This window comes from Pteropus vampyrus, unplaced genomic scaffold (genome assembly GCF_000151845.1).
Source record: "Pteropus vampyrus isolate Shadow unplaced genomic scaffold, Pvam_2.0 Scaffold171, whole genome shotgun sequence".
NCBI lineage: Eukaryota > Metazoa > Chordata > Mammalia > Chiroptera > Pteropodidae > Pteropus > Pteropus vampyrus.
This window is the reverse complement of record NW_011888952.1, coordinates 4,024,652-4,040,706: the sequence shown is the minus strand read 5'-3', so window position 1 is coordinate 4,040,706 and position 16,055 is coordinate 4,024,652.

Here is a 16,055-nt window from a genome sequence, read left to right as displayed (position 1 = left end):
TGATGCTCAATGGCCTGGCTCAGACCATGTGCCCACCCCGGCCCCATCCCTGTAACCATGAAGGGGCTAATTGGTCAGCTCCAGATCACATGACCATCAAGTCTGGGTCACATGACCATGCCATGGGCAGGGGAAGGGGAGGAGCAAAAGGGAACAAAGAGGCAGGGCAGGCACAGGGTGAGGAAGTGGGTAAAGGCTGAAGAAAGGATGTGACTTGGCTCCCTTTGGCACTTTCCATTGTTTCCTCACATCTTGCACCTGATTCTTCTTTGGTAGGAAACAAATGAACAGTCTGTTCATTTCGAAAGTCTCCTCTCCCTGCTAAACAACAAAAAGCACTTCCAAAATCATTGTAAACCAAGAGTGGAGCAAAGTTCATGTTTAATGAATGGAAACTGACAGTCTTCAAATGATCTCGGTGGTAAAAACCTCAGTTCACCTAGGTTTAGAAAGGGAACACGGGAGATTATTAATAAAGTTGTATTTTTAATGGCCACGGTAAAATAAAGAGGGAAACTTAATTAGTGCCATTTGTTTTAAATGTAGCCATTTAATCACTGGTCGTTTTGTTCAGATGGAAAACAGTAGAGACAGAGCCAGAGCAGAAACAAACACAGCAGGCATGTTCTAACAATGCACAACCTAAGTTACATTTCAAGATGCCTGTCCATTTGGAAAAGGAGCTGGGTTGAACACATGAGTGAGTTTTACGTAATTTGGAACTGACTATAAATGCACTAACTTCAGGAGGATTTCCAAGATGAGGCCCTCCTGCATGAGCCTGTAGGAGGCAGCAAATGTCACGGCCCACTGGGGTGATTATATTACAAACATAAGAACATATTGCAATGTAGTTTCAGTGGGACATATTCTTTGGCCCAATTTTCTGACCATAAGACTTTTGCTCTTGCTGTTCTCCCCACTTGGAATGCCTCTTCCTGTGATCTCTATGCAGCTGGCTCATGCTTGGTCTTCAGATCTCTACTTAAATGTTACCTCATTGGAGAGGCCTAACCACACAATCTACTTCAAATGGCACAATGTGAGTCCTCAGCATCTCACCAGATGCTGTGTGTGTGATTTGTTGGCATGTTTATAGATTCGTTTATATTCTCACTCGAGAATGGTCCCACATGGGCAGAGCCCTGATCCATTCTTAGTCACTGGTATATGGCCAGTACCTCCACCAGCAACTGGCACAGCATTGGCATTCAGATATTTGCTGAAAAGTATGATTATCTCTGGTCTCTTCTCCCTGATACTTAGCCCAGGAAGGGGCCATAGCAGACTCCTCGCTCCTGTACCCTTTTTGTGCCTCCAAACCTTTACATAAACTGTTCCCTCTATTGGGTGTGCACATCCTGCCCTACTCTCAACCCCCTGGGCAACCTAATGAACCCCATTCATTCTTCATGGCCTACGTCAATATCATCATCCTTCTGTGCTTGCCTCAACCCCCATGTCAGCCCATGACAGAATCAATTCTTCTTCTACTGCCCCAGTCAATGCTCCTGCTTCTCTCTGATTGCACCCAGGAAGGTGATGGTAGAGCATGATAGAAATAGCACTCAGTCGCATGTCTGAATCTTGGCTCCAATACTTACTAGCTATGGTTGCTCAGAAAAATGTTTCACTTTTCTGGGCCTCAGTTTCCTCATCTAAAAAACTGAGATCATAATAGCTTCAACTAACAAAATTTCTGGGAAGACTGAATGAAATTAACTACATAGAAAATGTCCATACAGCCCAGTGCCTCACACCACTGTTTCAGAATCTCAGTATTAGTCACACCTAATATTGTGTGCTGAAAGACTGTGAATTCTTCAGGGGAGAAACAACATGTTTCTCTTTGTATTCTCATGGCTTACATTTTGCCTTGAACATAGTAGGTACTCAATAAATGCTTATTGAATTAAATTGGATGCCATTCCAACACGACCCAGGCATTTGAGTGGCTTCTGTATTCCTTCTTGACCTGCAGCTCTCTAGAGAAAGTACACACATATGGTTCACATCTTAAGCAAAATTTCAAGAGTAAATGTTGTCAGCCATGAGAAAATAACTATGCCTTGTATTCCTGCACCAAATAGAATTGTTTTTAATCAAGTGTCTAGTCTGCACTGTGCCCTTCTAACCCATGTTTATTAGTATGAGCGATCAAGAGTTTACTAAGAAAAACTGCACAGAGGGAGGAGGAAATAACATTTGGTTGGTATCTGAGCCTCTCATCCCTCTCTGAAATGGATGCATCTTCACATTTCTCAAGCAGAGATCTGCGTCAACTTTAAAATCCCAATCAAAAGGCCACAGAATAGACACATGCTAACAAAATATTGTTTGCTTCCCTGGTTTTTAGTGTTTTCCATAAGAGCTTTCAGCTCCGAGTCCCAAGACTCTGCAAATTCCTTTCCAAACCCACAACTTCACCATTCACTCAGGCACCAGCCATTTTCTCAGACACCTAAGGTGGCTCCAGCATCTCATTCCAAGATCTGACTACGCTTTCTTTTTTCCAACATTATGAATGTGCTTATTTTTAAAACATATTTTTCTTGGAAAGACCTGTATGTCCCCATTATAGTCTTTCAGACTTCAACAGAGCATAATATGCCCCTTAAAAAGTCAACCACAACTGATCGAATAGCTTCAGTGCATTCATTTAACGGGAAGGCAATGAGATCTGTTACGTCGTTCAAAGATGGTAGTGGGGTTGGGAAGGGAAGACAGTTATGGGTTATGAGGTTACAGATGTGCCATCTGGGGACCCTTCTTCATTCAGCAAGTTGTCATTAACTTGGAATATCTCCTTCATTCCATGGATTTTATGCATGTTTTCTTATTCAATGGAAAAATAAAAGGAATAGGTCATTGAGACCTTTCATTTTTCTCATTCCTGTCATTATAAACATGAAGAAACTGCCCTCTTTTAAAATGCTACTGAGTTAGGGCAGCCCAGGGATATTTCAAGCCTGCATTCTGGCCATTTCTCTCTGTTTTATGTGGCTTCCTGCTCTCATATCCGATGAAAATAGCTCTTTCCATAGCAACACCACATAGAGATATGGCAGGTTTTGGTTTCTTTTTTAAAGCAATACTGTTTATCTTGAAACTGAACAAAATTTTCCCCCTTTTTCTCTCTTCAATCACACCAGTGTTGGCAGGCTCTCTTAAAGGGCATGTGAGGACACCTTAGCGATCTTTACCAAGGGATTGCAGTCCTTTCTCTAGTCCCCCAAATGACATTAATCCTGTATACTTGAAAACAGGTTTTTTTTTATTAAAATTATTGGAGTGACATTGGTGAATAAAATCAAGTAAGTTTCAAGTGTACAATTCAACAATGTGTTATATATATAGTGTGTTTACCACCCAAAGTTAGATTTCCTTCCATCACCATAAGAAAATGGTTTTTAACTTTCAGTGCTTGAGTCCAAGTTCTGAGTTTGATGTTCAAGGCCATTTTCACAATTGGCCCAGCGTGCTTCTAAATTTTCATGTCTTAACACTGCCTACATTTTACTTGACATGCTAATAATACCAAGCTGCTTATCTGGAACCCAAATGTACCTGGACTTTCCTGGCTAGCCCACCACTGTATTATAGTCGAAATCAAGATATCATCTCCTGCCAAACACATACATGTTTACATACACATAAATACAAATACATTTGCACTCAAATACACTCCCTATAGCATTCAGAAGTAAAGTAGAATTTTACTAAAGGCCTATAGAGAGGAAACTGAAGAAAGGTATTAAACTGTACATCATTTGTCCAAATCCTCTAATAATTCCTTTTAAAGTATTTTCTCAAAGTACCTTTCTGCATGATAACTGTCAAATACATCTCTCTCCTCTTTATGTAAGATTCTTCTCCAACTGAAGTTAACTCTTTCTCCTCACACCACCCTCAGCTCAAATATCCACTAAACAAAATAAGAGCCAGGAAACTAGCCAATAGATTTCAGTGAAACAAGACCATTAGGCGGAGCCTGATGACCCAGCATCCCTAGTGAGTTCCGGATTGGGTAGAGGTAGGTGCTGAAACTCAATTACTGTGTAGAGTTTACAGATACATCAAGCAGTCCTGACTCCATGGGTGCATATGTTGTTCTCTCTTCTTGGAATGTCCTTCTAACACTGCCTATCTGATGAGCTATTTAAGGCTTCAATACCCAGGTCAAGAATCAGTACTTCTGAGAAACTGTGGAGATTTCAGACATGTTTCTTCATCCAAAGGCAAAAAATGGATATCCAGAGCTGAGCACTCTGACTTAGCACTGTTACATGACTTGTTCACACATCCTTTGGCCTTTTATACCATAAATTCCTCAAAGGGACAGTCTTCCTCTCTGAATCTCAGTTCAGCACAGTGCCCAGTAGATAATATAAATGTACCAGTAAATGTTTGTCAGGTGGAATTTTATTTTTACCACACACCTGAGAGTTAGGTGGAATGGGTGTATACGTGAATAGAAATCACTGGATGAATTATTTTCCTTTCTAAGCCACAGGATATATTGTGTGCATGCTATAAGCACTTCCCATGCATTAACTCTTTCAATTATCACAATAATCCTATGATGGGAACACTATTATCATCTATATTTTACAGATGGTAAAGTTGACCTTTAAATTTCTCTTCCATAAATTTCTTTATTGTTCAAATATCTGTTGCCCACCCTGGGAGGCTCCTCCCTGTAGCAGGATTATACATTCAGGCATGGCTACATGACTTGCTTTGTTCTGTGAAAAGTAATAAGTGATATGTGTTATTTCCAAAGCTGCAAGAACCAGCAGGTGGTGTGTCCTGTCTCTTTTTCCCCTGCCCTATGATCAGCCTCTGCTCTATCTTCCTGGGTCCTAAAGTAAAGATGATGTGGAACAGAAATGCAGCTGACCCCTATGGTCAAATAGCACAGCAAAAAAATAAACCTTTGTTTTTGTAAGCCACCGAGATTTAAGGGTCATTTTTTTTTAATCTCAGCATAATCCAGCTTAAGCTGACGAATGAACTCCACAAACCTAGTCTATTTTTGATGAATGAGATTAATATTCATCTATCCACATAAGCTATGAATCTTGAATTTTTGTCTCTGCTGCCTCTTCTCTCTTCCCTCCACCACAACCCCAACCCCAAAATGCACAATCTGTCAGTGCACTTCCTAAATCTCCCTGTAATGGAATGTCTCCATTTCTTTCTTCATCTACGATTCCACCGTCTTAAGTTAGGCCACCATCATCTCTCCCTTAAGTGTTTCTTCTAATTTATCTCTCTTTATTCCTTGACTACGGAAATGATATATCTGAACTCCCCAGCCCCACACTCTACCAGCCTTTCTTCCCTCCATTCTCTACCTCACTATTCAAAAGTCACGTCCTCGGAGAAGCCTCCAGGAACCCCATAGTTTGGGTCTGGCCCCTAATTAAATGCTTTCATTGGACCACATACTTCTCTTTCATAATATTAATCACAGTTGTAATTTTAGATGTATTTATAGGATTATTTTATAAAGCTGCCTCCCCAACTAGACTGTAAGCTTCATGTTAATGAGAATTATGCCAAATTTATCTGGATACCCAGCAATTTCTGAAACATGGCAGATGCTCATATAAAATGAAGGAATGAATGAACATATGAAATGAAGACACTTTCTACTTGGATATTCTAGGGGTCTCTATAATGCTTAGAAAATACACTGACTTGCTATCCCTATTTAGTAGAAAAAAGGACAACTTTCCCCATTCAATTTGTTGGGTCCAAAAACCCCAGATACCACAGCAGTAATATTTTGTCAGTGTTTCCAAAGATCCTTTCATATGTACTCCCATCCACTTAGGCCCTCAGGCCATGTACATAAATCAAACTCTGGATTGCTCTGGACACTGACCCTGGGCCACAGGCAAATAAGATGAATGTGAGTACTGACAAGTAGGGCTGGGTCTCTGCAGTCTCAAAGTTAACTTGGTCTTGAGCTAAAATGGACTGTTTGTCTCTGGGAATGTGTACAGATGGTAACCAGAAATGGAGCACTGGCTGATATTTTCTCTCAACGACCGGCTAGGGCTTTGGGCATCCCAGAGGCATGGTCTGGGAAGTTTCATATAAACAGTACCAGAGGCCCACAGTGGGGCTCCTGTGTTTTTCTAGGCCACTGATTGTGGCATTGGCTGTGCCACTGTTCTTACTGATGGTGGTCCGATGAAGGAGGGCTGAGCCAGCTGCCAAGTGATGCTCTACGATTGGTAAGGCTATTTATTTCACAGAATTCCAACCTGAGTTCTAGAAAACGGCTTCACTTGAAGTTCACAGTACAGGGGAGCCCAAGCATGAGCAGCATCGTTCAATGAAAAGAACCAAGTTTTGCCCATGCTCTTGGGTTCAAATCTCAGCATAGTCACTTACCAGTGATATAAAATTGGCAAGTCACTGGATTTATCTGAGCCTTAGTATCTTTATCTGTTGAATATGAAGCAAGGTAAGGAGAATTCTTTCTACCTCTGGGATAACTAAATGATGTAATACATATAAAGCATCCAGCACGTAGTAGGCACTCAATAAACATTTTCAGCTCCTCTTTTTCTCTAATCCTTCTTCAAAGTCCATAGCAGAGTGAAATCCTCAGTTTTTATCTAAATAAGAGAGTAATTCTTTGAACCTCATACTCTCATCCTCACTTTAATGGAAAAAATAAAATATTTTTTGTTCCTTTAGAAGTATGGACAATTGGGGGTGAACTTTATGAAAACCAGTGGAACCTTAGAGAAAGAACTGAATATTGAGAGGTATCTGTTCCTATTGCAGAAGCAATAATATCAATGTCTATCTCTTCTTGGATGCCTCCCAGGGGCCAGGTACTGAGTTGAGAAATCTGCATCTCTGCTGGCAATGTGATCTTGGGCAAATCACCGGTCTATGCCTCTGTAGCATCTACTATAGAATAACGATAATAATGATATCTTCAGCATAAGGTTGCTTTGAAGATTAAGTGAAATAGAATATATCACTTAGGTTAGCTTAGAACTGTATGCATAGTAAATGTTCAGTAAATAGTAGCTATTGCTTTTATCTGTGAACATGCGAGAACAAGTATGCTGGCTCCCATGAGCAGATTACATTGTTCCCAACTCAGAGTTAGTGACATCGTATACATAGCATGAAATTAGCTATAGTGGACATATTTACACCACGGAAATCAGAAAACACTACAAATAAGGGCTTTTTATTTTCAGAGAGCATGTTATCAATTATTTACCAACATGCCACACTAATTATTCTATTTTTACCCATGAAGAAAATGATGCTTCTGGAAAGGTCAAGTGACTAACCCAAGATCACACAGCCAGCAAATGGCAGAGTTGGAGTTAAATTAAATCTATTTGACACTTGACACTAAATCCCATGTTTTTTTCCACAATCAATATGCTGACATTTAAAATAAAGAAGAAGCAACCTACTCTTTTAATAGGTTCCTTTTATATTATGAGGGTCTTGAAAAGAATCCAAATATCTGACCTGTTGATTTTAATTTACCAAACTTTTATAACATTTAATTTTACTCTTCACAAGTATTAATTCTTTAAATCCTAATAACAACCTATTTATTGTTGTCTCATTTTCTAGATGAGGTAACTGAGGCAGAGGAAATCTAAGTAACTTGTTCAGAGTCATGCAGCAGAACAGAGATCCAACCCAGAATCTCTAACTGCAGAATCTATGTTCTTAGCCATGTTGCTAGACTGTGCTTCCATGTTAACAAGAAGCATTTGCTTCAAGATTCAGGACAACATCTGCTCTACTCTTTTGTCCTGGGAACTTAGTGGCACTTTTTTTTTTCACTCCTTGAGTCACAGAGAAAATATTTATGGATGCCCCACAATTGCACTATGGGGGCAGAAGTCAGTTTGCATAAGGGCCTAGCATGTGGACTTTTTCAGTCAAGCCTTCCCTTTGGAACAAGACCTTGTGTTGCTGAGGGTTGATGGCTGGAGCTTCTGAGAGCACAGCCTGAGGTTGTGCGTGGGAAAGATCTATATTGCCTTTTTAACTTTTTATTATAGACATTTCAAGCAGTCACAAAACTAAAGAGATTGATCATTTTCGATTTGAGGACTGATTTCTTTGTCTAAGTAGACAGTGTTCGATTCACCTGTTTAGAAGGTAAATGAGGCAAGTCCAAATATATTCCAATTCTAATCACTTCTCCCCAAGTCCACTGCTGTAACTTTGGCCCCAACTAATAGCATCACTGCCTGAAAAACTGTGGGTGATGTCAGTGGGTCTCCTGGCTTCCACTCTTAACTCTCTTAACTCTGGTTTCCATAAAACAAACTGTGAGAATTAAAGTATAAATTACATGGCATAACATCCCTACAAAAGCCCTCCAGTGGCTTCCCGTCACAAAAGAATCAAGTCCAAACTTTTGCAATAGCCTGTAAGACCCCAAGAGATAGCCAGTTTACATCCTCAGCCTCATCTCCCACCAGTTGGTTCCAGCCAATGGTTCCCTTTCAGCTCCTCCAACGGGCTAAGTTCTTTTTAACCTCAGGGCCTTTGTACTTACTAATTCATTACCTTAATTTTTTTTCCCCCAATTGATGATATGGCTGAATCCTTGTCATCATACAAGGATCAACTCAAATACCAAATCCTCAGAGTGCTTTCCTTGATGGCCCTATTTAAAGCACTTCCCTAGTATGTTCTATCCACATTTTATTTCCCTCAGAATATTTGTCACTTGCTTATGAATTTCTTTCTTTAGTTGTCATTGTCTCTCTACCCTAGCTAGAATATAAATTGCATGAGAGCAGGGACTTTCGTCACGTTTACAACTATCCCCCCAGTGCCTGAAACAGTACCAAGCACCCAATGCTGTTCAATTAATATTTGTTGAAGTAATAATAAGTGATGAAAAATGAAATATGCAATGGTGATGACATCTATTTAATGTCTGACAGTCTTGGAGTTCTCCTGATTAGCAGAGTTGCTGTGGAAATGCCCTGTAGTATCAATTCTGAATGGAGGAAGTGGTTTCCAAAACTAAGTGGCATCCAGCCAGAAGTCCTCAAGAAATCAATGTGATTCATGCAACTAAGAGGCATCTGCCATTCTGCCTGCACTACATCTTCAGATTGGAAAGAGGAGGTGACAAACAGACTCTCCTGTTAGTTAAGACTTTGTGTAAGTATGGCAGGACCTGTGACTTGCTTCTAACCAGTTGAATATGGCAAAGGTGATGAAGTCTCAATCTCATGATTGCATTGTATTGATAAGATTCCATCTCAGCAGACTGGAATAAGAGAGATGTTCTCTCTCTGTTGGTGGCTGCCATGTTGTCAGAGGACCATGTGGCAAAGAACTGTAGGTGGTCTCTAGAAGCTGAGAGTGGCCCCAAATGACAACCAGAGAGAAAACAGAAACTTCAGTCCTACAACCACAGCAGATAAATTCTGCTCTCAACCTGAGGGAGCTCAGAGTGATTCTTGCACAGTTAGGCCTCTGATGAGACCACAGTCCTAGCTGATACCTGGATTGCTGGTTGGTAAGATTCTGAGTAGGGAGCCCAGCTAAGCTGTGCCTGAACTCCACACACACAGAAACTGTGAAATAATTAACATTTATGTTGTTTTAAGCCACTAAATTTGTGGTAAATTATTACGCAGCAATAGAAAACAAATACAGAGGAAATTAAAGTTACTCATTCATTTACAGAAAGGTTTCTTCATTAACGATGTCTGTATTAAGTCCAAATCAGAAGCAATTACAATTTATAGAGTCTGCCTTCAAGAAAATGAAGAACATGATGTTTTTATTTACCATTTTAGAGACAAAGTTTGTTAACCAATGGCCAATATGGTTGTGATGTCCGCTGGTAGTTCACATTACGTTAAGCAAAATGTCCCTGTGGACTCGTCTTCTAGAGCAGCAGGTTAAAGAGTCAGGGAGATTTGCTCCATTCCCCAGCCAGGCCTGGGGGGAGAAAGTCCCAAGGGATGGTATATGTAGTGGCAGCTACTAAGAATAGAACATAGCAGACTGAGACCCCATGGCCTGTGAGAAAAAGAAGAAAAAAGAACATTCTGTCATACACAACAAGGGCCCTAAATGCAAAGCGGGACATAGCAAGAAAGGATCATTGGTGGGCCCCAGTGTGGTAGCAACCCTCTCTTTCATCTCTATGTCACTCTGGGAAAAGCTATAAACATCTTCAGATCACTGGCTTGCTCGGGCAGGAGCTTAAGGGTGTGCAGGGGTGTGCATAATCTTGGTCTCCCTGGCACTCCAGATCACTAGTTGAGCTGGACTCCCTGGGAGTTATATGACAATGCTGGACAGCACCAACACTGGGCTGAATTCTGAACGACTGCTTCCCAAACTCCTAAATTTCATGACACACTCGTTATGGTCCCATGGGGATTATCTTCATCCCTCACAAGTCATTAAAGTCAGTGCCTTGTGGTGGCTGCCACCAGACACCAAACAAATTTTGGAAACGAAAGTACAGAGATGTAGCACAGATGCAAAAAATAAACCATCATAAATAGAGCCAAGAGACCTATCTACTTCCTAGGACATTATCTTCACATCAACTGGCAATCTCTGTCCACAACAGAGAGTGTTTTCCTCCTGGAGGCTGACGGTTGTCTCAGCCGCCTGGCTGTGACAGGGTGTCTGTTGGGCACACACAAGCCATACTCTGGGTTCTACCATCTTTTAGAAGCAAGGAGTAGAGGAACACACATCAAGGTTCTAGAGAGTAGGAGGAGAGCCAAGGAGCTCTCTGGGAAGAAAAAGGGATTGTAGAATCAAGAAGGAGATTGATGGAATTGAGGGATGAAAGGTGTTGGAATAGGATTGGCATGAAATCAGAGGGGAGAGTGTTAGACCAAGCTCAGGCCAGACCATCACTAATGAATACCGGCTTGCCTTCAGTAATAACCATGTCCCCTGAGAAGTGGTCTTCAATGTGTAGTTCCTATAAGAACAGCATCAGCATTACTTAAAAATTTGTTAAAAATACAGATGCTCGGGCCCCACTTCCGACCTACTACATCAGAAACTCTGGGGGTAGGGGCCATCTATCTATGTTAACAAGCCCTCCAGTGCATTCTGATGTATGCTAAAGTTTGAGAACCACGGCTCTTAGATACTCAATGCCCTCACGTTGTCTCCGAGTGTCCAAATCACTACTCCCTCTAGAGGATAACTGGGCTTTGTCTATATTCTTCTCACCTCCCCTCATGGAATTGTATGAGTCCTATGTGCCAGGCCTTCTCATCACTACTCTCCTTGGTCTAAGCCACCTAATTCATACTCAGGCATTAATGTTTGTCATAGATTGAATTAGTGGCCCCAATTTTTCACTCCTCCCTATAACCGGTGGCCTTTGCCTTGAATCTATGCAGTTCCTCCACCAAAGGCTGATTATATAAACCTATTCCTCTTCTTTGGACTTGGTCATGTGACTTGCTTTGGCCAACAGGATGTTAGCAGATGTGATGTAAGCAGGGGCTTGAAATGTGTTTGTGCAGTTGAGCTTGCCCTCTGACACCTCTGCCATCCCCATGAGATGGGCTCCCCCAGGGACACATCACCCCCTTCAGCCTGTACCCAAAAATGAACACATGTGCAGCAGAGCCAAACCAGCCACTAAAGCCAATGCATAGACCTGCCACTAAAGCCAAACGAAACTGTATACCACAAGATCCTGGGCTGGTTTTTTTAACCAGCAATAGCTTCCCAGTACATTGGGCAACCATGAATTTGGGTACTAGCCTCCTAGGTGATCTATTTCCCAATATATGAGCCTCCTACTAGCCCAGTGTCTTATGGCAGAGTGGACTTTCAGGCCTTGCAAGGAGACAATGAGAAATATATTTTAAGGGGGAACAGTTTGGGGGATGGGAGCTCTCCACTTCTCTCAAGCCAACTGAGAGCAGGGCTGCCCTGTGAGACACTATTGAGTCAGACAATGAGAAAGACACAGAGGACAGAGTGGGAGACAAAATAGGAGGAGAGACAAGAAGGGGTTTGAACGGAAAAGGAGGAACAGGTCAGGATGAGAAAAATATGACCTGCGACAAGTGTCATGTTGAATCCTCACTATCTCCTACTGCTGATGGCCCCAAAAGGGATTTGCAAGTGTCTCGGTTCCAAGCAAACCCATCTTCATTCGCTCCTGCTTCTGGCCATGCTACCCTGTCACTGCTTCTTACTTAGCCATCCAGAATTGCAGCAGTGCCAGGATATAAAGCAGCATTCCCTTGGTGGGAGGTATCCGGGAACTGTTTGTTTTGAGTGAATTATTCACTCTGGAAGCCAAGCACTCCCACCCAGATTCCTACATTGCAATTAATTGTTGCTGAAGTGCTCTCTTAGGTGGGGTCATGGCAGTAAAATGCCACACAGGCTGTACACTCAGAGCTGCCTGGTAACTTAGGTGGTGAGAGAGGCAGCATGTGTAATGCCCTAGCCACTATGGTACTACCCTGGTCATGGCATGTGCCTTCCCCGTGTGGCAAATGATGCTTGCTATGAGCATAGCAGAGGCATTGTCCTACAAGCCAAATTCTATTCAAAGGGGAAATAATTTAATGAGCACTTTCTGGGTACCCAGAGGTGGGGATTTGGCAGCTTTCAGTACTGAAATAACGGTATCTGAGATATGTTGTAAAATACCCTCTCGTCTCAACTTGAGTGAATTCAGCTGGTTTGTGTCATACCAGCGTCAGCCACCCCACCGGCAAAACAGGGATGCAGGCTGGCCCCAACTTCTCAGAAAGAAAGAGGTGAAAGATAGTACCATTGGCTGAGCACTTGCTTTGTGCTAGGCATTGTGCCAAGTGGTTTATATAAATTACCTAATTTGCCTCCTAACTCTGTGAGGTGGTATCCTTATACCCATTATACAGAAAAGAATAGTAAGTCCACACAGCTGTTAAGTTGTTAAGTGGACAGGCGGGTTGGAATCTAGATAGCTAGAAGCCAATGTTTGCATTCTTGCTGTAACACACTACAGGGGCTTGTCCATTCTATTAATAGTCATTTTACTATTAACATTTTGATAACAAAGACTGGATCTGCTCTCTCCCTGGGCTAAATATTACACTCATTATCACATCTAGTCTTCTCAATGCCAGTGTTATCCTCATTTTAAAATTTAAAAAAGTAAAGCTCAGAGAGGTTAAGTAACTTGACTAAGATCACACAGCTATTAAATGGTAGAGCCAGGATCTGAACATAAGTCGGCCTGCAAAGTCTGAATCCCTAATAATGTGGATTTCCTTAGGTTGTGGGTATCTATACAGTATGGCCCAATCATGCCAGTTGAGAAGTGGTTACCAGTCAAGAAGAGAACTCTCTAAAGAACATAGCTTTCTCGAAGTCACATTAGACACCCCAGATCTCTAAGAGACACATGACCTTGCTAATGTCTATGTCTATGGCAAACGTGAAGCTTCAAAAATACTTTGGGAATGAACTCTAATCCCTCATGCAGCTGCCTTGACCCAGCCTTTGGAGCTCACCTTTGGACACACCAAGAATGAAAACAATGACAACAGTGGATTTGAATGAGTGTCTATAAAAGTAAGTCACTTCTTGGATGAAAAACATTATTAAAAATGTATTCCAATGGATCACATTTCCCCAGCCTGAAAATATCCAAAAATGGAGATAAGAGAGATAAATTAGAGGAAACAGAAAGAGTCGTGTCCTATGATAGTTTTCTCCTAGTTAATCCAAAATATTCATGAGCTAGACAGAGACATACGAACATCTTCTATGTGGACATTTCAGAGGCTCCCTACCTGAGCTCTTATCATTATAAAACCATTTTTTATTTCTAAAAACCTGTTTTTTTCTGTTTGGTTTGGTTTTGTTTGGTTTTGCCTGCCTAGCATTGAGTCTCTCTTCTTCTGGGAGCATTGCCCTAATTTTCCTGGAGGGACCCTATTATCTCCCATTTGTGTTCAGAGGGTTGGGGAGAAGAGAGCTCCACTCCCAGTGCCAAAGGTACCTGATGTACCCAGGTTTCCCCAACTGGTATATTTTGTCACCTGGTCATAGGGATTGGCTCAGGACTGGTTCTAAGTTCCATCTGGGCCACTCAGAGGGAGCCAAAGGCCTCTGGGGAAAAGTCGAGCAGCCCTCCTCCCCTGTCTGTGCCTGTAGCTGCATGAGGGGGTGGTAGCAGGGAGACTGTGAGGGGGACCTGCCTGAGGGGGAAGCTGAGAGATGGTAGGGAAACTGACTCCTGACTATTTTGCCAAAGGAGCAGGAATAACCTCTTTCCCTCTGTGGCCAGACTTGTACTGTGAGAAATGCAGAGTTCAGTTGTCTACCAATGGCTACCAAAAAAATCTCAACTAATATAATATTAATGAGCAGAATACAAAAGAGACACACAAACAACCATCCCCTAAATTTTGCGGTGCTGGATTGGGAATCTAATATTAACCTGGCACCTCCTAGGAGCTACACCCAGGCCAACACTTTCCTTAGTTTGAGGGCATCTATACTGTTTCTACCCAAGTGGTCTTTCTTCCTGAAATAATCTCTCTGCTCATCTCCATCCAGTGTACTCCTACGTATCCTGCTAAAGCCTCCATCACTTCCTCCTCTAGAGTTAGGTGCTGGCTCATCTTGGCTCCCACAACACCAGCCCACAACTCTGTTATCACCTCTGTCACACTCTCTTGTTTCATATCTGACATATGGTGATCTTTGTTATTACCAATGTATGATATAGTCAATGTAAAAAAGAAAATCCTAATAAAACATGAATGAAAGAGATGAAAAGTAAGATAAATCTTCCCTTTCAACCCAATATTTCTCTCCAGAAGTAAACATCACCAACACTCAGTGTGAATCCATCCAGATGCTTTCAACTGCACTACACGGAAATGTTTGTTTGTCTCAGGACACAAAATCCCTCCAAAAGATGTGGCTTTACTTAGTTTGTAATGGTACTGTGGGGCCATTTGACCATGATTCCACCCCTGGCTCAAATATTTACCAATTTGTGATCTGGGATGAGTTAATTCAACTCTCTGTACCTCAGTTTCCTCATCTGTAAAATGGGACTACGAGTTGTCACCTATCTCATCAAGTTCTTATGAACATTAAATGAGTTAATATACTCAAAGCACTTAGGACAGGGCCTGGCATTGGTAGTGCTGTATAAAAGTTTACTATTATTAATATTAGTCTCTATCTTCACTTCTAGCCTTAAACAAAAATTCTAAGTGAAGATGCATTTCTCTCCATATGTACAACTTCAAGTGATGCCCTCTAGTGATCCAGCCCATTTGCAGTCTCTGGCACTATCTCACCGACATTTCCTCCCCTTAGTAAGGCCCACCTTCATCACCATCACAATTTATTGAGTTATTATTTGCCAAGGCATATCTTATCTCATTTAACCCTCCCAATATTCCTATTAAAAAAAAATACTGACCAATGTTCACAGCAGCATTATTCACAAGAGCCAAAATGTGGAAACAACCCCAAACAGGAAAGAACTTGGTCAAGTTTCCCACAACTAGTAAAAGGCATTAAACTCAAGCCTGCCTGACACCTGGGTCCTCTATCTGCAATGTGCATTGTACGTGCTTAATAAATATTTGTTAGATGGACAAGATAAAAGCCATCATGATGATTATCCTTAATTGTCCCTTCTGCTATGTTTAATCAGTGGCTTCCTGGAAACAGGGAGATGGCAAATGATAATCAAGGGAGAATAAGAAAGATGCTAGTGCTATCCTTGTTCACTTCAGGCCTCTCAAACCCCAGCGCAAGGAAAATCCTTAGAGCTGCAAGTCTGGGAAATTTTCCAAGACCATGTAAACCATGTTGTAGACTGAACAGGATGGAGTGGAGGTCTAGAAGGAGATATTCCTCCCTCAAAGCAGTAGCCATATTGGTACTTAAAAACAGTATGAATCAAAAAAAATTAGAGATAGGTTCATAGAGATTTGCTGGGAGTAAAGCTATCATTGTATAGGTGAGAAAACTGAAGCCCAAAGACATAGCGGACCAATCCAATGCTCTCAGCC